Below are 19,560 nucleotides of genomic sequence, written 5' to 3'. Positions count from 1 at the left end.
TGCGGGTTGAAATATGTTCCATAATCCATTATCCCTGATCGCATATAGCTGCCAGCAGGGGCCAGTAGAGGACATTTTTTCTACCTGGTGGCTCTTTTTAGCCGTTATTTCCACCTAAAGTGAAGTGCACTGGTACGGCCACGATCCATTATCTCCAATTTTCATTTTGTCCACCAAAAAAAAAAAAGCATGGTTTTGACCATTATCTCTGGTCGACTACTGTTGAGTGCAAGGGTTGGCAGAGCCCTTTTTTCCCAGTTCAGGCTGCTGAAGCGTGTCATTGTGGCCCTTCTAAAAGCAAGTGCACGGTTTTGGCTATATTCCATTATCCCTTATTGCTGTAAGCAGGGATTGGCAGAGTGCATGTTACAAATGAGGAAAGGGGCTACTTTTATCACATAGTTTCACAGGGGTTTTGGTCCTTATTGACTGGGATAAATGAGGGATTACAGTAACATACAGTATGTATAAATATATGCTAAATGTAATTATTTTTGTTCCTGTATTCTTATTATTTCAGGTATTTTCTCTAAGTGACACAGCACAACCCCGATGAACAGGCCTGCATGTGATCCTACAAGCTCCATTTACAAACTCACCGACTTTCCTCTTCATGAAGACTCCTTCACATTGCAGGTAAGACGACATGCATGTCTGCACTGTTGATTTGGAGCATTATGGGTAGAATTTCTAAGTTACAGTCGACCCTCAGGATACAAAATCAACCCTTCTTAAGGTGGAAGGTGAAATTATCAGATGGCGGGGATGGAACCCTATGGTGAATGTGTTCCAAACACTTGCAAACGCAGGTAAAAACATTAAATATGTAGCTTCAAAATAAACATTAGTAACAAAATAGTATAAAGTAAGTAGTTCTTATATTGAATGTACATAAAGAATAGAAGAATAGAATAGAATAGAATATACCTTTATTGTCATTGTTACAAATGGGCTAACATATTGTGACAACGAAATTGGGCATGACACTCCAGTTTTACACATAGTGAGGGTATGAGCAAGAAGATAAAGGAACAGAGAAGATAATGTTATAAAACAAGGGGAATAAGGCTATAGTTATAATTTACATGGTATTTACACAACAATGTCAGCATGTGGGATGTTACATACAGGGTTGTCGTGATAACGTTGTATCGTAACGGTTGTTACTGTACATATGATGACATAACATTATAAATAAATACCCAAGTAAATGAACATGAAATTGTATTTACCTTTGGCGTAACATGTCTTGAGCTGGTACTGTGGAGTTAGTGGATGGATGCAGAGGGGAGAGGAGATGGCAGATACAAATGAAAACTGATTTTAAGACATCCACACAAACTGCGCAAAGTTTGAATTTTCTACGCTTTTGGGAACCCAAAATAAATTAGTGTTGGTGTCCTGTAGTGAGGAAAATGCTGTTAAGTGGGGCCAAAGAAGCATCTTATCCAACATCGTAATGCGAAAAAATAAAGTAGGAATGCCTTCACCAAGAAGTCGACTGTTTCTTCATTTTCCTCATATTGAGGTTTTTGAGTTTTTCCTTGCCCCTATGTAGGTTTCAGTTCAGTAATAATAAGTACGTGGTGTAATCTGTGGTCTGTGCAGCCCTGTGAGACTCTTTGTGATTAAGGGCATCACAAATAAACATGACTTGACTTGTCTTATTGTTTAGGATGGGTGCACCCCTCAGGTCCTAGATGTTTGTTGAAGATTACAACCTGAACTGGCCTTTCATCAATCCAAATGCACTTTGAGACATTGAAAACTGGACGCACATTGTTCCGAAGCCAACAGTGACTTTGAAATAAGTTTAGCACATAAAACTATAAAGCAAAAAGCAATAATCCACTATAAATGCCCAAAAAAAGTTACTCTTTGAAGCTCACTTCTATGCTCCAGTGAGGTCTGATATGATCTTAAGCCTTTTTTTCTGCGAGATATTTTTTTCCAACTTAGAAAAAGACACTTAAAAGGTCCCATTGTATGAAATATGTGTCAAGGTCATACTTTAAATGCGCCGTGCTTAGTTGTGCCATCTTAGTCTTTAAGCTCTTGCTTGATGTGATATGAAGACACAAGGTGAATCGTTTTCAGTCATCCTAGTGTTTGGATCCATTTAAGGAGACTTGAGAAGTCTCCTTGGTGGTTGAAGAGTAAGAAATTGCATTTAGGTTATCCAGAGTTGTGAAATATTTACGGCATTGATTTAGCTTTTTTTCCCAAGATTACTTGATGAAATGTTATTGGTGTGTTTACAATTTTGCAATTTTTTTTCCTCTAGAGGACAATTTTTTTTTTGATAATTATTTATTTTTGTAAAATACAATTAAAATACCACGAAAAAAGCAGTAACATCTGTAAAAAAATGATCATTTTTCTCCCCTCCATAATTTTTCTCTTTTTCCGATTTTTCTCAATTTACAAATGAATCTATTTGTTCGATTATATTTTTCCTTTTTCTTAGTAAATTTATAATGACTATTTTTGGTTAACAATTTATTTTAAATTTTTATGTGCAACATATATATTTTTTAAACTTAAAAGAAGAAACATTTGAGAGTGCAGCTCATTTTGTTTGGTATTTTTTTCCCCCAAAAATCTGAAAAATGTCGCATTTTGAATATGATTCTATTTATATCTATTTTAAGCCTTTTTTCTTAGCAAAATTAACAATTTTAACCAAAGATCTAAACAATGATATAGATATTTTCTTTTAGCGAAATAAAAATGATATCCAAAACCATGCGCCTTATAATACAGTGCGCCTTATATAATGATCAATATTGAGTCGCAAAGTCTTGCAACTAATGCAAGCAGCCGCCGACTAGATTTTCCCCCGAACGCGAAGTAGTCCGCGGTGTATGCTGGGATTTATATATCGGCGTTTCATTGGCTAACCAATGTGTCAATCATCAGTTGAATCGATCACTGTTGGCTAAAGTTATTTGGAGGTAAAGGGGGCGGATCCTTTTTTATCATTTACAGGCTCGCATTGGCTAAAGGGGCAAAACAAAGCCTGCAATTGGCCGAAAAAGATGAATGTGAATAGCAAGTTTGGTTGTCTACGGCATAGAGGAAACATGTTTTACCATTATGTATTTGTAAATATTTTACTCTCCTGGATTTACTACACTCATGGATATAAGATGACCATGGTTGCACATTATTATTGAACGCAACGACTTCGGTGAGCTACTGCGGCTATATATTTTCCCAATATCTTGTTTCAGAGTTATCTGGATGTTGCTGTGATGGGTCTTTTTTTTAAATTAAACTCAATTCCAAGTGTTTATTGTCATATGCACAGTAAAGTTGCGAGCGAAAAAGAAAATAGAAACTAAGTAATGTTTGGCATTTCTTGAATCCCAAGACTTTAACCTTCCGAATGATATTTGGAACGATGCATTTGAGTGACATCATACGGACACCGCATCCGCACGTGTCTACGACACTTATTTGCTTCTTTGCAAGCTTTGGGAATGTTAAGGGGGTAATAAGTTTGACTGAACTATATGACTGTTTTGTCGACATTCCCATTGTAGCGCCTTATAATCCGGTGCGCCTTATGTATGGAAGATATAGGACCAAAAACTATTTTTTGGGGGTACGCCCTATAACCCGGTGCGCCCTATAGTGCGGAAAATACATTTTATATATATATATATATATATATATATATATATATATATATATATATCCGGTGTTGGCTGCACGCGGGAAGCAAGTCGTTCTGATACTCAGATTTTGCTCCGAACGCGGAAGTGGATCTTCTGTGGCGAGCGGTGGCGGTGTCAGGGACGGAAAAAGTGGGTCGGGTCGGAAGCGAGTCATGAGCCAGAATAGGGGAGAAGATGTAGTTGGGGACAAAAAGAGGTCGAAAGCCGGGACGGGAGAGCAAACGTGGTCAGGATCACAGACGGGTCGAAGCTGGGGACAGATGGGAGCAAAAAACGGGACAGGTGGGAGTTAGGGTCAAAAGAGGTTTGCTCAGTGTTCACTGAGGTTTGCAGATGGACTGACAAAAAGCGATTGACAGAACTGAGTTCAAATACTGATCAGGAGCCAATCAGAACCTGCGGCAGTTGGCGCCAAAGGAGCGGGCACAGCTGAGTCACATCAGTAATCATGACACTTTAATGCTATCCAAACATCTCATATCTTGGGTAACGTCCTGGCTAACATACTAACCCATATATAGCTGAAGATAAAAACTACAAAAGAGAAGACATAAGTCCAATTACCCAATTTAAATGTTGGACGTATTTTAACGTCAAACTGAAAGGTGTAATGGAAACGGAGCGAGAAGAGGAAGAGGAGATGTTCATCATCGGGGTAGAAAGTGAAACGATTTGATTTGACTTCCCTCCGGGGGGTCGAGATGATGTTGCGTGACGTCGACCTAGTTCTGGATGAACCCCCTTGAGCTCCTCTGGGGGAAACAGCCACGCCGAGATCAGAGGAGATCCACCGCCCGTGGCTAGACTTTCGTTGTTTCGGACTACCGAACGCTCGCTCTATAGACCATGGGTCAGAAGCTATGGCTTTCAAGCCATATATTCCTATTTTCATGAGTCTATATGGCTCGGAGATAAAACCTGCGTAATTACTTTATGCATAGTTACATTTGGAGCCGTTTGTTGTTCATGCGAAGCCGAGATAATACTGGCTGCTTAAAAGGTTCAGTCCAGCATGTATAGGACAAAATTTTAACAACAGTTTACAGTCAAAGTGTCACAACAACAGACCCCATTTTGGCTGTTAATCGCTAAATAATCCATTACTATATGGAAGCTCATTAAACAATCTATGTTCATTGTTGAGACACTTTTTAATGAAAAGCCACATAACAAACTTTAAACACCCAGAAGGTCTAGAAAAGCACCTAGAGCAATTTGGTTGGGTGAATGGCAGGAATGGACGGAGCTATACACAGGGTGCTCACACTCCTTCTCCTCGCTCAGCGCCCTCGGCACTGAAAGTAAATACGTCTGTATCTTCATTTGCGGTATTTTTTTACGAGAGCTTGTCTTATATCTTGTTTTGAAACCATTGTTCAGCACAAATCTTACAGATAAGTAACTGCAGGAGGAAGACGCATTTTAAGTGGTATATTTATATTGTGTGTTATGAATGTTATGAGTGCACTGCAGGAAAGAGGTTTAAATCTAGTGGAAGCTAGAGCTCTTGTTGGTGATAGGAATGAGTGGAGACGTGTTGTAAAAGGATAGTGGGATGTTTAAACGCGTTCTAAGGGATGGGCAGGGCACCTGTATGATGCGGCAGGGGTAAACCAGTGAAAGCTGTCGGGCCCTGCTGTTGAACAGAAGAGTGTGTTGTGTCACACTGACCCAAATGACATGGCCGCTTTCTTGTGTCCTGTTTCATCTGGAGGGACGAAAGCATGACCGACTTGGGTGCCGAGGTGCCTAACTTGTTTGGGTGTTTGGGCATTTGAGTTGGCCATGGTCCAAAAATGCTGGTGTGTTTTTTATGCTCCTTTTTCCCTCTTTATTTTCTTTTTTTTTTTGTATGTGTTTGTCTTGGTGTCGGTCACCCTTCTTAAGGGATATGACCAGGGTAGATATAAATATATTCATATTGATATGGCACACAGTCTCTGGCTTTATTACAATTTCATAGAAAAAAAATGTGCACTAGCTCTCAATAATTGTCAAAATATTAATCAACCGTGCAAAATAAAAGATGGGATAGTGAACAACAGTGTAGAATTGTAGGAAAAAAATAACCCAACCACCGTAATATAAGTAATCTTCTTTGCAGGTGTTCCATAGTCACTACAGAACTAGATTCTTAATAGAATGCATGGAGAACAAAAACATGTTTGAATGAATATTTAATTATTTTCTCACCATTTTTTTCTTTAAGTTTAAATAAAGTATACTCTTCTTTTCTTGCATCCCTGAATTTTTAAATCAGCCTCTTACTCCATACTTATCGGATTTATTTGTGTATAACGCTCCCCCCAAATTTTATTTATTGAAAATTTGTTTAATTTTTTTTTTTCACTTTCTCTCAGCTCCATTTTGGCATTGTAAGTAACAAACATGATCTAAATCATTTATTGACAAGGTAAAACAATGTGTTTTTTTTAAATGTTCTTCAAAGTCTGATTCATCATCAGATACACCAAAGAGTTTTTTTTCCCTCGATTTGCTTTTTTTTGCATTCACTTATATCCTTCAGGACGAATTTCTGTTTTCTCAATCTTCTAACATTTGTCTTCAGTTCTGTGAAAAGAAATAGTGTGATAATATGAGATAATCTAATAACTATATCTAGTGTATAGGATTGGGTGCTCTCACTGCCGGGACCCGGGTTCGATTCCTGTTGCATCCAATGTTTTGCAATTGTGGTCAACGATATTTTTCGATTAATCAAGCGTTGCACAAATAATACAAAATAATACAATGAAACCCCATGTATAACACACACCCAAACTTTGACCTATTTTTCGGTAAAAACATACACTTGGGCTGTTCTTGAGACCTAACTATCACAGCATCCTAGCCTTAGATGTTTCTTTGCGTCCTTTTTTCTTCTTTCCCATACATTTTCCTCCTCCCTATTCCTCTGCTACCGTCTCCCAATTTCCATCTTCCGTCTTTCAGAGTTGCTGTTCTTGCAATCCCCCGTGCACTCTCCCGTATTCCGTCCATCCTCCCGTCCCTCGTTCCTCCCTTCTCCTCCTGCCTCGTTCAAAATCAGCTCTCCAGCACTCAGCAGCCCCAGAGAAACCAATTCGGAGTGCTCTGCTCCACACCGTCATGGCGTGTTGGCCAAGGGAGATGGAGTCCTTTCAGGTTCTCCACTACAAAACATACCAAAACACACAAATGCCACACCACCACTTCCCTTCCCTACACGCCTCCAGGATTGTGACAGAACTCCTCCTGAGGTTATCTCGGAGATATTCTGCACATTATGTGACCTTTGAGGAGGGCCTTCCACAAAAAATGTGCAGCGGTGACCGGGTGTCATGCGTGCCTGCTTTGTAATACACTATTCAGATTGGAATGCACCACAAATCAAGCGCTCCTTGGTACATTTAAGCGCGCTGGTTGTGAATATTGTCACGGTGTCCTGAATCTGCTTTTAACAGCCCGCTGAGAAAATCTCAGCGGTTTTTGTATGCATCACCCGGCTCACTGGGCTGTTCTTAAAAGTTGATTTAAATTACAGCCTTTGCTTTATGCTTCTTGATAGGATATAAATCTCTGGAAATGAATGCACTTTGTGGGTGTGCGTGCAGAGTGGTGGCGGCGTATGTTAACATAAATTAAAGTCCGTTTGCTGCATGGGAGGAAGGATTTTATGATGCGCGATATTCACAACCAGCGAACGGTTTGCACTTTTGTCGGCTGAAATCCTATAAATATAAAAGGCATAAATCTAAATTGATAGTTGCAAATTCAGAGTAGCAGGCTACCACGACTTAGAAGTTCTGAGGGTTGAGCGGAAAGCTAGGAAGGAAAAATAAGGCGGTTTCAGTGTTAGCTTTAACCACCAAATTATTATTTATTTTTTTTTAAAAGGGGGAATTGTCAGGACCAGAATGCAAACAGGACCCGATTGCGTGACGTTTACCACAAGTTTTATTGAAAGAAAGAGGGAGGGCTTTGCCCATGATCCGGTGTTCACTGGACGCGGGAAGCAAGTTGCTCTCGGATTCGGACTGTGATCCGAACACGGAAGTGGATCTTCCGTCGCGAGCGATGGCGGTGTCAGGGACGGAAAAACTGGTCAGTAGCTGGGACTGGGAGAGCAAAGCGTGGTCCGGGTGGGAAACGAGTCGTAAGCCAGAATGGGAGAGTAGACGTAGTCGGAGACAAAAAGAGGTCGTAAGCCGGGACAGGAGAGCAGATGTGGTCGGGGACAAAAAGAGGACGTAAGCCGGGACGGGAGAGCAGACGTGGTCAGGATCAAAACAGGTCATAGCCGGAGACAGACGGGAGCAAAATGAGCGGGCACAGGTGAGTCACATCAGTAATCATGACAGAAACAAAACGCTTAGTTGAATATTAAACGTCAGGGATGGAAAACGTCGGAAATACATGCCAGTTTTTCTAAGACATTTTTTATGAACTAGCTCAATGCTAACAAATAATGGGGACACCATAACCTGTGTAATAAAAGTTGCATTTATCACAATAAATACAGTGCAGAAAAAAAAGAATTTGAACACCCGGCTATTTTTCCATTTCTCCCGTTTAAAAATACTGGCCGTGATGGCACGGTGTTGCGGAATGATGGATGGACGACGAGGAGGTGCGCAGGAAGGGGGTGAAGGCGCTGTGCTGAAAAGGCGGCGGGCCGGAGACTGAATGGGATATGGAGCAAAAAGGATGGAGGGGGGCGTAGCTTTAGCGGCGGGCCGACGCAGTTTGGGGGTCTTCGGGGGGAAGGCGACAGTGGGGTCCCCTCTATGGGTTCAATGCAACGGCCACAGCAGCTGTGAACAGAGGTCTCCTCTTTTTCCCACGCCCAGCAAGACGCACGAACGCCGCTTCAGCCTGCCAGGGTCAAGTCGCATGGTTAATTTATACAGCAAGTCACGCACACAGTTTTTGTGTGTAGTTATTACACCAGGGTTAACGGATAAAAAGCTCCTTTGTTTATTGGTTGAAAATATTAGTAATAAAAACTCAAAGCAGTTTTCGTACAAAAAATGGCCTGTTTACGCATTTTTTTAGCTTGCATTTGATCACTATAACATTTAAGGTATTCCTAGGGAGAATGTTTTTTTCATTTAGGCAACATGTAGTGTTCCTCCCCTCAAATGTGCAAAATATTCCATGCGCCTGGGGACTTGGGAAATTTAGTCTTAAAGTAGACTGGTCTAGTTTGTTTGCCGTGGGTCTGTGACATCACTAAAGGAACACAAGACTTTCAAAATGGTGACTCCCATTAACACATCATGTGAGGCAACCTGCGTAACAGACAGCATTTGCAATGGACAGCGATTGCATATTGCTCATTTTTGCTCGGAGATAAGCGATTGTGGCTTTTCGTTTGTGTTGTTTGCCGCGTGTGTCGAATTTGTCCCACTAGCCGGCCGTTAGCGTGGGGCTGTTGAAGGCTTTCTTGTTTTTTTTTGCTCCGGGTTGGCGCTTGTTGGCTGCCCACCCTGTGTTGTTTGGCTGGCTAGCGTAGCGTCAGTGCCGGTTATTCCGTGTCCCTTGTTTTTTTTTCTGGTTGGCTTTGTGTTTACTGTTAGATTTTAAAACATCTATCAATTTCTCATATTTTCCATGTTTAAGAATTTGCAATTACTTTTAAGCTCAAAAAATACAAATAATGTGTTTTCAAGAATAATCCTGCTCTATAATCTTTTTTTTTACATTTGAAATATTGCCCTTCACCTAAATTCATATTCAATGCAAAAAGTACCATGGGAAGGTGTAAAGGCCCCCACCAAAAGGCTTTGTCCTCACCCGGGTCCCCCCCACCACCACTCACTGCCAGATGCCCTGCTGCATTGTGTGGGTGCCCCCAACCTCCTTTTTTTTAGCCCAGCAACCTCTATGTCTCTTTCCACCATGATGTCACCCTCCTTGTCTTGCCTGTCAGCGTCTCCACCAGAACTTGAGTGTGGGAAGGAAAAAAAGGGGGTTCGAGGGCAGTTGAGGAGGGAGGGGTTGCAGGTTTTTTTGGGGGGGTTTGGAAAAGTCTGGTCCGAGAGGTCAACGTGTGGACTTGAACAACAAGCGATTCGCCTGGCAACCGGAATGTTGATGGATGGCGTTGCGACGGTTCAGTCTGGATAAACTCTTCAAAAAAGAGAGGGGGATTCAAGGGGGGCGTTTAAAAGCACTTGTTTACACTTTATTCCTCAGTGATGGTGACTAAGGCTCAAGGTCTGGTTAGCCTCACCGCTTACACAAAGTTTATTTTTGTTCCTAAAATGAGTGTCTTGCACACTGTCAGGATTTTCTCATTTAATACTTAAAAGTAATCTAAGTAATGAAAGTAAACGTATTTATTTTTGCAGATTTTACAGTAAATAAAATTAATCATAGATCATCAGGGTTGCACATTGTTGTATTCTATCTATCTATCTATCTACCCTGTTTCGTTTCCTGACTCCCCTTTATTTGGGCTCATTTTTAAAACATATCAAATAATAACAGTTGCAAAAGTCATCTCATTGCTCATTAATATTGTTCATGTCAACGTTTTGTATTTTGAATTTGATAAAGTTCATAATACAATATTCAATAATATGAATAATGAATAATAATATTCATATATATAATAGATGAATTACTTAAAAGTAATAGTTATATTTAATTTTTGTAATCTACACCTATTTATGAATCCCAATTAGCATGTGTGTGTGTGTGTGTGTATGTGTGTGTGTCTTAAAGGCTCCAAAACCAATTTTTGTGAAAATTTACACCGTTGTACTTTAAATACCAACAAAATCAAAAAATGAATAGTCTGGAGCTTCATGTGGCCATGCGGCTCTTTGGCACTCTTTTGAGGCTCCATGGCACTTTTTCAACAAACCACGGCCCCAACAACCTTGCCCAAGTAGAATGCCCAGCCAGACCAAGCCTCGGCGATTATCTTGTATTAATGTAATATAGTAATATATTATTATTATATATGTAGGGTATATGTATTCTGGCAACCAGTTCAGAGTGTCCCCTGCCCACTGCCAGAATATAGCTGGGATGGGCTCCAGCACCCCCGCGATCCTACTGAGGATAATCGGTGCAGATAATAGATGGATGTATATTTATTTGAATATATATCTTAATATATAATTATTACTTGTGTATTTGTCATTGAAATTAATTTTGTTATCGATGTAGTTATCAAAATTTCAATATTTTCTGAATCCTTTTTTTTTGTATACTACTTTTCTTGACTTTTAAACTGTAATTTCCACAAAAGAACTAAAATTAAAATAAAATCGCATGAGTTTTCTTTTGTTGTGAGGTGATTATCTTTGCTTGCCTCCTTTCACATATTACGCCCTCTCCTCGTGTGCCTCGTTGTCCTCCCGTGCAAAAAAGAGGCAATCGTGCAGCGACAGACAATGACTCAAACGACACAATTAGCGGCCTGAAGATGCATTGTGGCAATTAGAGCGCACAAAGGCAAAGGGAACGGGTGACTTTTGTAGCACACTGTGCACATATGCCTTCATCGCTGCAAATCAGCCTTTTTACGGAGTCCGGCGCTCGCCGATACAATGGCGGGCGGGATGCACAACACGTGTTCGGCCTTTTTATGAAGACCAGACAACGATGTCTATTAAAAGCGCTTGTCTCTGTGCACAAACGAGCCAAGTCCAAGTTTACAGGTCCTGTGGCTTTGTGTGGGATTTGAGTGAACTCTGGTGTGTGGCCTTGCTGTTCATCTTTTAGTCTCAGTCATGTTATGAGAGCTTTGAAGTGACTATGAAAGATCCAAGACGGAGTGCCCGGAGGAAACCCACGCAAGCACGGGGAAAACATGCAAACTCCACACAGGAGGTTCGATCTCATGACCTCAGAACTGTGCCGCACATGCGCTAACCACTGCGCCGCCATGCTGCCTTATGCATTTTATATTGTATCCTATATATTATACATTAGACCCCCAAAATATTACTCGTGTTAATTGCCTCACAGCGGGGGATGGAAACCTATGGTAATTAATTGATGTATTTCAAACCCCCAGTAACACAGATAAAAATATTAAAATAGCAGTTATATAGTTTATAGTCAAGTCAAGTCATGTTTATTTGTATAGTCCTTAATCACAAGGAGTCTCAAAGGGCTTCACAGACCACAGATCATTGCAAACCACAGGCTATTATAGTTCAGCTCATAGCATATCATCATCTTGATGATAATGTGATGCAAACCACTATTAGATGAGCATCTTATATGAAATTGACTAAAAGTGGACGGACATCTTAAAAACATATGATGAACGTTATGAGAAATTAACAGCGCAAAAAAAGTATTTTCCTGAACTTGAACACCTTACTTGTACTTGCAGTTGGCTTGTCAGCCACAAGCATGGGTGCACGTGCGTGGGGGTGTGCACAAGGAGCAGCCTGGGGGGATTTCTTTCATGCAGTCAAATGGCAACCAGGAAACCCACCTTGCCTTTTTTTCCTCTTCTCTTTTTTTTCTTTAACCTTGATAAATGAAGTTATAGGGCGGAAGGGAGGAAAGTTGCATGGGGGCGGGATGGAGAGAAAAAGAGATGGTGAGAGGGAGAGAGCGAGAGAGAGCGAGAGAGAGAGAGAGAGAGAGAGCAAGAGAGAGAGAGATAGAGAGATAGAGAGAGAGCGGGAGAGAGAGCATCACTGACTCCCCTCTCCTGGCTCGTTCTCAGGATCAATAACAATCGTGGAGCTGCTGAGCACTTCTATCTGGCAAAGGGATAAGCGAAGGTGGGGGGACCTAAGAGGGAGGTAAAGAAAAAAAAACAGTGCCACCTTGTCACTTTTTTTGGGTGACGAAATGTATAACTACTCTTCGAACTTCCTGCCAGGGGCAGGTTGTGAACTTTCAGGGCCGAGTCCAGTCTAATAGGATTACCTGCTGAATTCTGTCATCGGATTTGTTCGGGTATTATTTGAGACCAGGAAGGACGGCACCTGAGAATTTGATCCCCCTCCGGGTGACTAATCCAGGGGTGGGCAAACTTTTTGATCGGCGGGCCGGATTGGGTGAAAAAATTTGGCATAGGGGCAGAGTCAGGAGGAGAAAAAAAGATCGTTTGATTTTCTTGTATCCGTCGATACAGTCTCGAATCCGAAACCCCGGGAATGCGTGAGGAAAAAAAGATAACGGGGTGTCCAAACTTTTCAGAAAGCGAGACGGATTTGGTTCGCTGAAAATGTTTGAGGGACGACTATTCAGCCTGGCATTCTTTGAACATTCTTTAATAAATTTCACTCTCCGTGAAAGGTGCTTGAGTAGCGACCTCGTAGCTCGCCTCTGTAGCATTTTCATTTGACTCGCAGGGTCTTGTGAAGTGCTGCTGTGCTGTTGAAACAGCTTCCAGTTGCTTCTCCTTTACGCAGAGTTTGTTTCTATTCAGGTTTTGTAGTCAGCATGTTTCATCTGCCACAGTCTCTTGACTATTCAGGCAGACACAGTTGTTTTGGATTTTGGTTAAAAGAGTACAGTGGGACCTCGCTACTTCGCGTTTCGACGTTCTCGGGTTCAGAGCTTCGCGGGTCTAAAAAATAATAATAATAAAATAAAAAAATGTAAACATTTTTGAAGGGGCGTCGCTACTTCGCAGATTTTCACTTTTCGCGGGTGGTTTTGGTCCTCATTGACCGCGATAACCGAGGGATTACTGTACTCCAATTTCCACTTGTCCAGGAAGCGGAGGCCCTCATTTTTAGCTTTCCTTTTTTCATTTATAGTAGCCATGCCGGAAATGGGGTTGACTAAAATTCTCAAAGAAAGCCAAGGGCAAGGTGGCTACTGCAATCATCTGGTGAAATGGTGATTTTTTTATTTTTTTTTGGTAGAAATTTCTTTTATACTGTCGTCGACATTTCTGGCAGGCCACATATTAATCTTAGGACAGAGGCCGCGGGGCAGTAAAATTTAGATCACAGGCTGTAGTTGGCCCCCGGGCCGGACTGTGGACATAGCTGGTCCATCTGATTTTTCTCGTGTTGTCGCTGCTATCTGAAAAAGACATCTCAATTTTTGGATCTTTTCTTATTTTTACTTTTTTCACTGTAAACAATTCCAATCGTGCAAAAATAATAATGTTACTGTTAATGATTCCTCAAATGAATCCCACTCGTGTGGCTGTGATCCATTATTACCGCCTAACTATTGCTGAAAGCAGGGGGCTACCAGATTGCTTTCTGTTTGGGACCCGGAAGCATGCCATTGAACTGTACTGTTTTGACCACGATCCATTATCCCTCGTCAACTATTTCTGAGAGTGAGGGCCAAGAGAGCAAATTTGTGTCATGCGTGGTTGCTTTTTGTTCCGCCTGAAATGAACGGAAGTTGCGCGGCCGCGTTCCATTTTTCCTAGACAGCTATTGCTGCAAGCGGGGGTGGCCCTGGGGGGGTTTACTTCACCTCTTTGTGCAAATATCATCAATTGCGATAAACGATGGATTACAGTAAATTAATTTCATTTTAACGAAGGGTGGGTTTGTTTTAAACAATCTTCAAAACTTTGTAGAATTGTTAAAAACAACAGAAAAATGTTTTTCAATTCCTTAAATATATTGTAATCATATATATATATATATACTGGACTGTCTCAGAAAATTAGAATATTGTGATAAAGTTCTTTATTTTCTGTAATGCAATTAAAAAACAAAAATGTCATACATTCTGGATTCATTACACATCAACTGAACTATTTCAAGCCTTTTATTATTTTAATATTGCTGAATTTGGCTTACAGCTTAAGAAAACTCAAAAATCCTATCTCAAAATATTAGAATATCATGAAAAAGTATACAAGTAGGCTATTCAACTAATCACCTGAATCATCTAATTAACTCGAAACACCTTGCGAGGGTTTCCTGAGCCTTAAAAACACTCAGCTTGGTTCAGTAAACTAAATCACTGCTGATCTGACTGCTGTCCAGAGGACCATCATTGATACCCTCCATCAGGAGGGTAAGACACAAAAAGAAATTCCTCAAAGAGCAGGCTGTTCACAGAGTGCAGTTTCAAAGCATATCCACAAAAAGTCTGTTGGAAGGGAAAAATGTGGCCGGAAACGCTGCACAACCAAGAGAGATGACCGCAGCCTTAACAAAATTCTGAAGAAGAGCCGCTTCCAGAATTTGAGGGAGCTTCAAAGACAGTGGGCTGAAGCTGGAGTCCAGGTATCAAAAGCCACAGTTCACAGACGTGTCCGGGAAATGGGCTACAATAGCCGTATTCCCACTTCTGAACTCAAGACAACGGAAGAAGCGTCTGACTTGGGCTATGGAGAAGAAGCACTGGACAGTTGCAGAGTGGTCCAAAGTCCTCTTTTCAGACGAAAGCAAGTTTTGCATTTCATTTGGAAGTCAAGGCGCCAGAGTCTGGAGAAAGGCTGGAGAAGAGCAAAATCCAAGTTGCTTGAAATCCAGTGTGAATTTCCCACAGTCAGCAATGGTTTGGGGAGCCATGTCAGCTGCTGGTGTTGGTCCACTGTGTTTCATCAAGTCCAGAGTAAATGCAACTGTGTACCAAGAGATTTTAGAGCACTACATGCTTCCATCTGCTGAAAAGCTCTATGGAGATGAGTATTTCATTTTCCAGCATGATCTGGCACCTGCCCACAGTGCCAAAACCACCAGTAACTGGTGCACTGACCATGGCATCACTGTCCTTGATTGGCCTGCTAATTCCCCTGACCTGAACCCCATTGAGAATTTGTGGGGTATAGTTAAGAAGAAAATGAAAGACACCAGACCTACAAATGCAAATGAGCTGAAGGCCGCTATCGAAGCATCCTGGGCATCAATAACACCTCAGCAATGCCACAGGCTGATTGCCTCCATGCCACGCCGGATTGATGCAGTAATCCGTGCAAAAGGATTCCCAACCAAGAACTGAGTGCATCAATGGACATTTTCAAATGTTTGATTTAGTTTTGCTGTTATAAAATTATTTTTTTACTTGGTCTGAGGAAGTATTCTAATATTTTGAGATAGGATTTTTGAGTTTTTTTCAGCTGTAAGCCAAAATCAGCAATATTCAAATAATAAAAGGCTTGAAATAGTTCAGTTGATGTGTAATGAATCCAGAATGTATGACATTTTTGTTTTTTTAATTGCATTACAGAAAATAAAGAACTTTATCCCAATATTCTAATTTTCTGAGACAGTCCAGTATATATATATATATATATATATATATATATATATATATATATATAATTATATTCAGGAAATATTTTTTCTTATTTTAACAGATTCTTTTTAATAAATATAACAAAGCATTTCATTTTTTAAAAAGTAAACGTTTGATTTAACTTAAAAAAAGTTCAAAATAAGTTAAATGAGACAATATTTTTCTTATTCCACTAGGAAGTTATAGAAAAAAAATATCTACAGTCGTCATATTTAGTTTTTGTCTTATTTAACAAAAAAGGTTTAGAAATAAGCAAACTAATAAAAAGAGCAACATTTCCTACCCATAGATTTTCTTCCCCTTATTTTTGTGTTTTGTGACTTGATGGGAGGGTCACTATGTAGACCACTTGACTAGCCCATGAACCTGTTCTGTCATTATAATTTTCTTGAAAATTAGATATTTAATCAGCATGATGTTTTAGTGGATGACTGACCCTATATGAACCTTACTTCTAATAACATAGTCGGAAAATAGCAATAACACAATAGCCCCTTGCGCTAATCAGTCACAAAAAAGCCTCAAAACGGTTGGTGACCCACCTGTTATAGGAATTTTAAACTCAAAATCAGGGGTTGGGAACCTTTGGGCCGCGAGCTATGGATAGCTCTTTTCATGAGTGCATATGACTCCAAGATAACATATATTTTTGCGCATTTACTTAATGTATTGTTACATACAAAGCCGATTGTCGCACATGCAAAGCCAAGACTATAAAAACAGTCACTCCAGTATATATACAGTAGAACACAATTTTAAATACAGTTTACAGTCAAAGTATCTCACCGACAGACCCCATTTTGGCAGTAAATCGCTGAATAATCCTTTATATGGAAGCTCATTAAACAATGAAATGAAATGATCTGCATTTTATATAGCGCTTTTCAAGTCAATGACTTCTCAAAGCGCTTTACAATGTGCTCCACATTTCCCAATAGCGGCCTTGCTGCCATGTAAGGCGCTAACCTGCTTATTGGGGGTATTAGGGGTTCAGTGTCTTACCCAAGGACACTTCGACATGTAACACGGACGAGCCGGGATTCAAACTGGGATCCCTTGATCCCAAGACGAGCGCTCTACCTCCTGAGCTACTGCCGCCCCATTCATTTCTCATTAAACAATCTGTGTTCATTGTTGAGACAGTTCATGGTGAAAAGCTACATAACAAACTTTAAATACCCAGAAGCTCTAGCAGAGCACAGGGCGTGCGCACTCCTTCTCCTCACCCAGCGCTGTCTGCACTGAAGGTAAATACATTGGTATTCTCGTTTGCAGTATTTTGTGACATTTTTACTAAAATCCTTTGCTCGCACCTTGTTTTGAAACCATTATTTAGGATAAAAATGAACCTCAAAACTTGGGTAACTGCGGAAGGGAGATATTCTAATTGGTATAATGATATTGATAAGTGACAAAGGATCTGGCATTGTTATTATTTCATAGATTTGATCAAATTTTCAATCACACAGTGAAGTAAAATGTGCTCAAGAATTAGCTTTGGCCTAGAGAGCGAGTTTTGTTGAATTTTGTCTTCAAATATATTGTGTGGCTCTATTAAAAATCAAAATATTTTTGCTTTTATGGCTTTTTGAGTTGAAAATCCCCTGTCCTAAATTAATACATTCTCAAAAGAACAAACTAAAATTGTGCTTCTGTTCCCAATCCATCAGTCTATCCAAGTCCCATACAAATCAGTGTCTTTTTTTCAAGATGCGCAAGTCCAATGCCAAGGTACCAGAAAGCCCGTTGACCTCACCAGCCCTCTCTTGTCCTCTCAACTTCAACAAGGACAAACCCCGCCAACTCTCCATTCGCCTTTCACCTCTCAAAGCTTCCTCCATCCGTCCATCCATCTCTCTCTTCGGCCGGCCACAAAGCCCGGCTTGTGTCCCGCCGCGGCCACAAAGCGGCCCTGAACTAACAATATCACCAAGGCCCGCTTGGAAGCCGCCAGGGCCCATTGTGCTCGGTCAGAGGGGAGTTAACACCCATGTCTGAGCCCAATGAATAGCATTATTGTGTCTGAGACACGCAGCGCGCCCCCTCGTCCTACATCCGTGCCTCCTCCAAACGTTCCCCCCTCCACCTCAATCTTAAACTTGCCCCTCATACTTGACCACTCTTCCACTCCTTTACTCCTGCAAGGTTATTGTTTTGCCTGATTGCAAAAAGAGAGCTTTGTTTCGGAAGACGACGGTGGAGAATTTGGCATTGGCCTTCTCGCACAATGGAAGTATGAATCCTTTAGGAAAAACACCCCCGTCTTCCAACACCCTCCTCTGCCAAACTGCTATTATCATAAGAAGAGAGTTTGCTGGAGCCATTTGAATGATTTGAGATGACACAAAAGCGGGCGTGTGATTCTTTGACAGGGTTTCTTTGGAGCGCCACTGGTGCGACCCAAACATTTCCATTCCTTTGCGCGCTCTTTGGTGGCCACACAATCTACTTCTTACTTTCCCGGCAGTCATTTTTTACCCCTTTCGAATAAAGCAATGGTTTTTGGGATGTTGTTGTTTAAATTTTAAAATATGTTCTTTCAGAATGCTTTTCACGTGACTTTTTTGTCAGAAAATTGTCATGATTACCCAAGTGGAGTCACCTGGGGTAATCATGTGGCGCGCTGGAATGTGCTTCCTGATTGGTCAATGCTCCCCTTTTAAACGCGTTACGCGGAGAACTCCTCGTCGGAGGATTAACATCTGTACCCCGTATGACGCTCCCGATTACCTGTGCCTTGTTTACCTGATTCTGCCTGCCTCCGATTCGACCTGCTTTCGTCCCACGCTACGATCTTCTCTTCAGTCCTGGTAAACTCGACCTGCCTTCGTCCCACGCTACGATTGGCTACGTGTCCCGAAGCTGTCTTCACGGCGTTGCTGCCGACGTTCGACGGTCATCGCGTCTCCCGCTAACCCTGTACGCTTCCCCCAAATAAAAGACTTGTAACGAACGCTCTGGGGTCCCCTGCTCTGTTCTGGTAATCCACGTGACAGAATCCTCCGACCAGAATGGACCCCGCGTTCGTACATTTGCCCCCTGACCACTATCAAAGCCTGAATCAGCAGCGCAATTCCCCTTCAGATTGCGCAGTTCGGCAAGTCCTTTCCGACATGGCGAAATTGGCTGAGGCACCTCCGGCCGTATGACTGCGCAATGACTCCCATGCCTGCCTGTTCGACTCCCATGCCTGCCTGTTCGACTCCCATGCCTGCCTGTTCGACTCCCAAGCCTGCCTGTTCGACTCCCAAGCCTGCCTGTTCGACTCCCAAGCCTGCCTGTTCGACTCCCAAGCCCGCCTGTTCGACTCCCAAGCCTGCCTGTTCGACTCCCATGCCTGCCCTGAGTCTGCCTGTACTGATTTTGTCCCGTCTTTCCTCTCCTGTCTTGTCTGTTCCCTTTCCGCTCCCCGGAGTCCGACTCTTCTGAATCTGACCCCCCTGAGTCTGGACTCTTCTGAATCTGACCCCCCTGAGTCTGGACTCTTCTGAATCCGACCCCCCCTGAGTCTGGACTCTTCTGAATCCGACCCCCCCTGAGTCTGGACTCTTCTGAATCCGACCCCCCCTGAGTCTGGACTCTTCTGAATCCGACCCCCCCTGAGTCTGGACTCTTCTGAATCCGACCCCCCCTGTCTGATTCTTCCTGTCCTGAGTTGACTCTCCTGATTTTCCTGTGTTACTCTGTGATGTGTCGTGGG

The 19,560-nt window shown here is 41.7% G+C and overlaps 1 long non-coding RNA gene across 4 annotated transcripts in view; it reads left to right on the top strand.

Annotated features, from left to right (window-relative positions):
* LOC148354713 (uncharacterized) overlaps nt 1-19,560 on the top strand; it is a 71,004-nt gene that overhangs the window by 21,007 nt on the left and 30,437 nt on the right. For all 4 annotated transcript variants that reach the window (XR_015852243.1, XR_015852244.1, XR_015852241.1 and 1 more), the window contains exon 2: nt 521-636. This is a non-coding gene — a long non-coding RNA (uncharacterized LOC148354713). The remainder of the gene's footprint in view (nt 1-520; nt 637-19,560) is intronic.

This window comes from Urocampus carinirostris, chromosome 12 (genome assembly GCF_059441175.1).
Source record: "Urocampus carinirostris isolate Australia breed hairy pipefish chromosome 12, RoL_Ucar_1.0, whole genome shotgun sequence".
Lineage (NCBI taxonomy): Eukaryota > Metazoa > Chordata > Actinopteri > Syngnathiformes > Syngnathidae > Urocampus > Urocampus carinirostris.
Note: the sequence above shows the minus strand (reverse complement) of the source record. Positions and strands in the feature narration are given on the sequence as shown.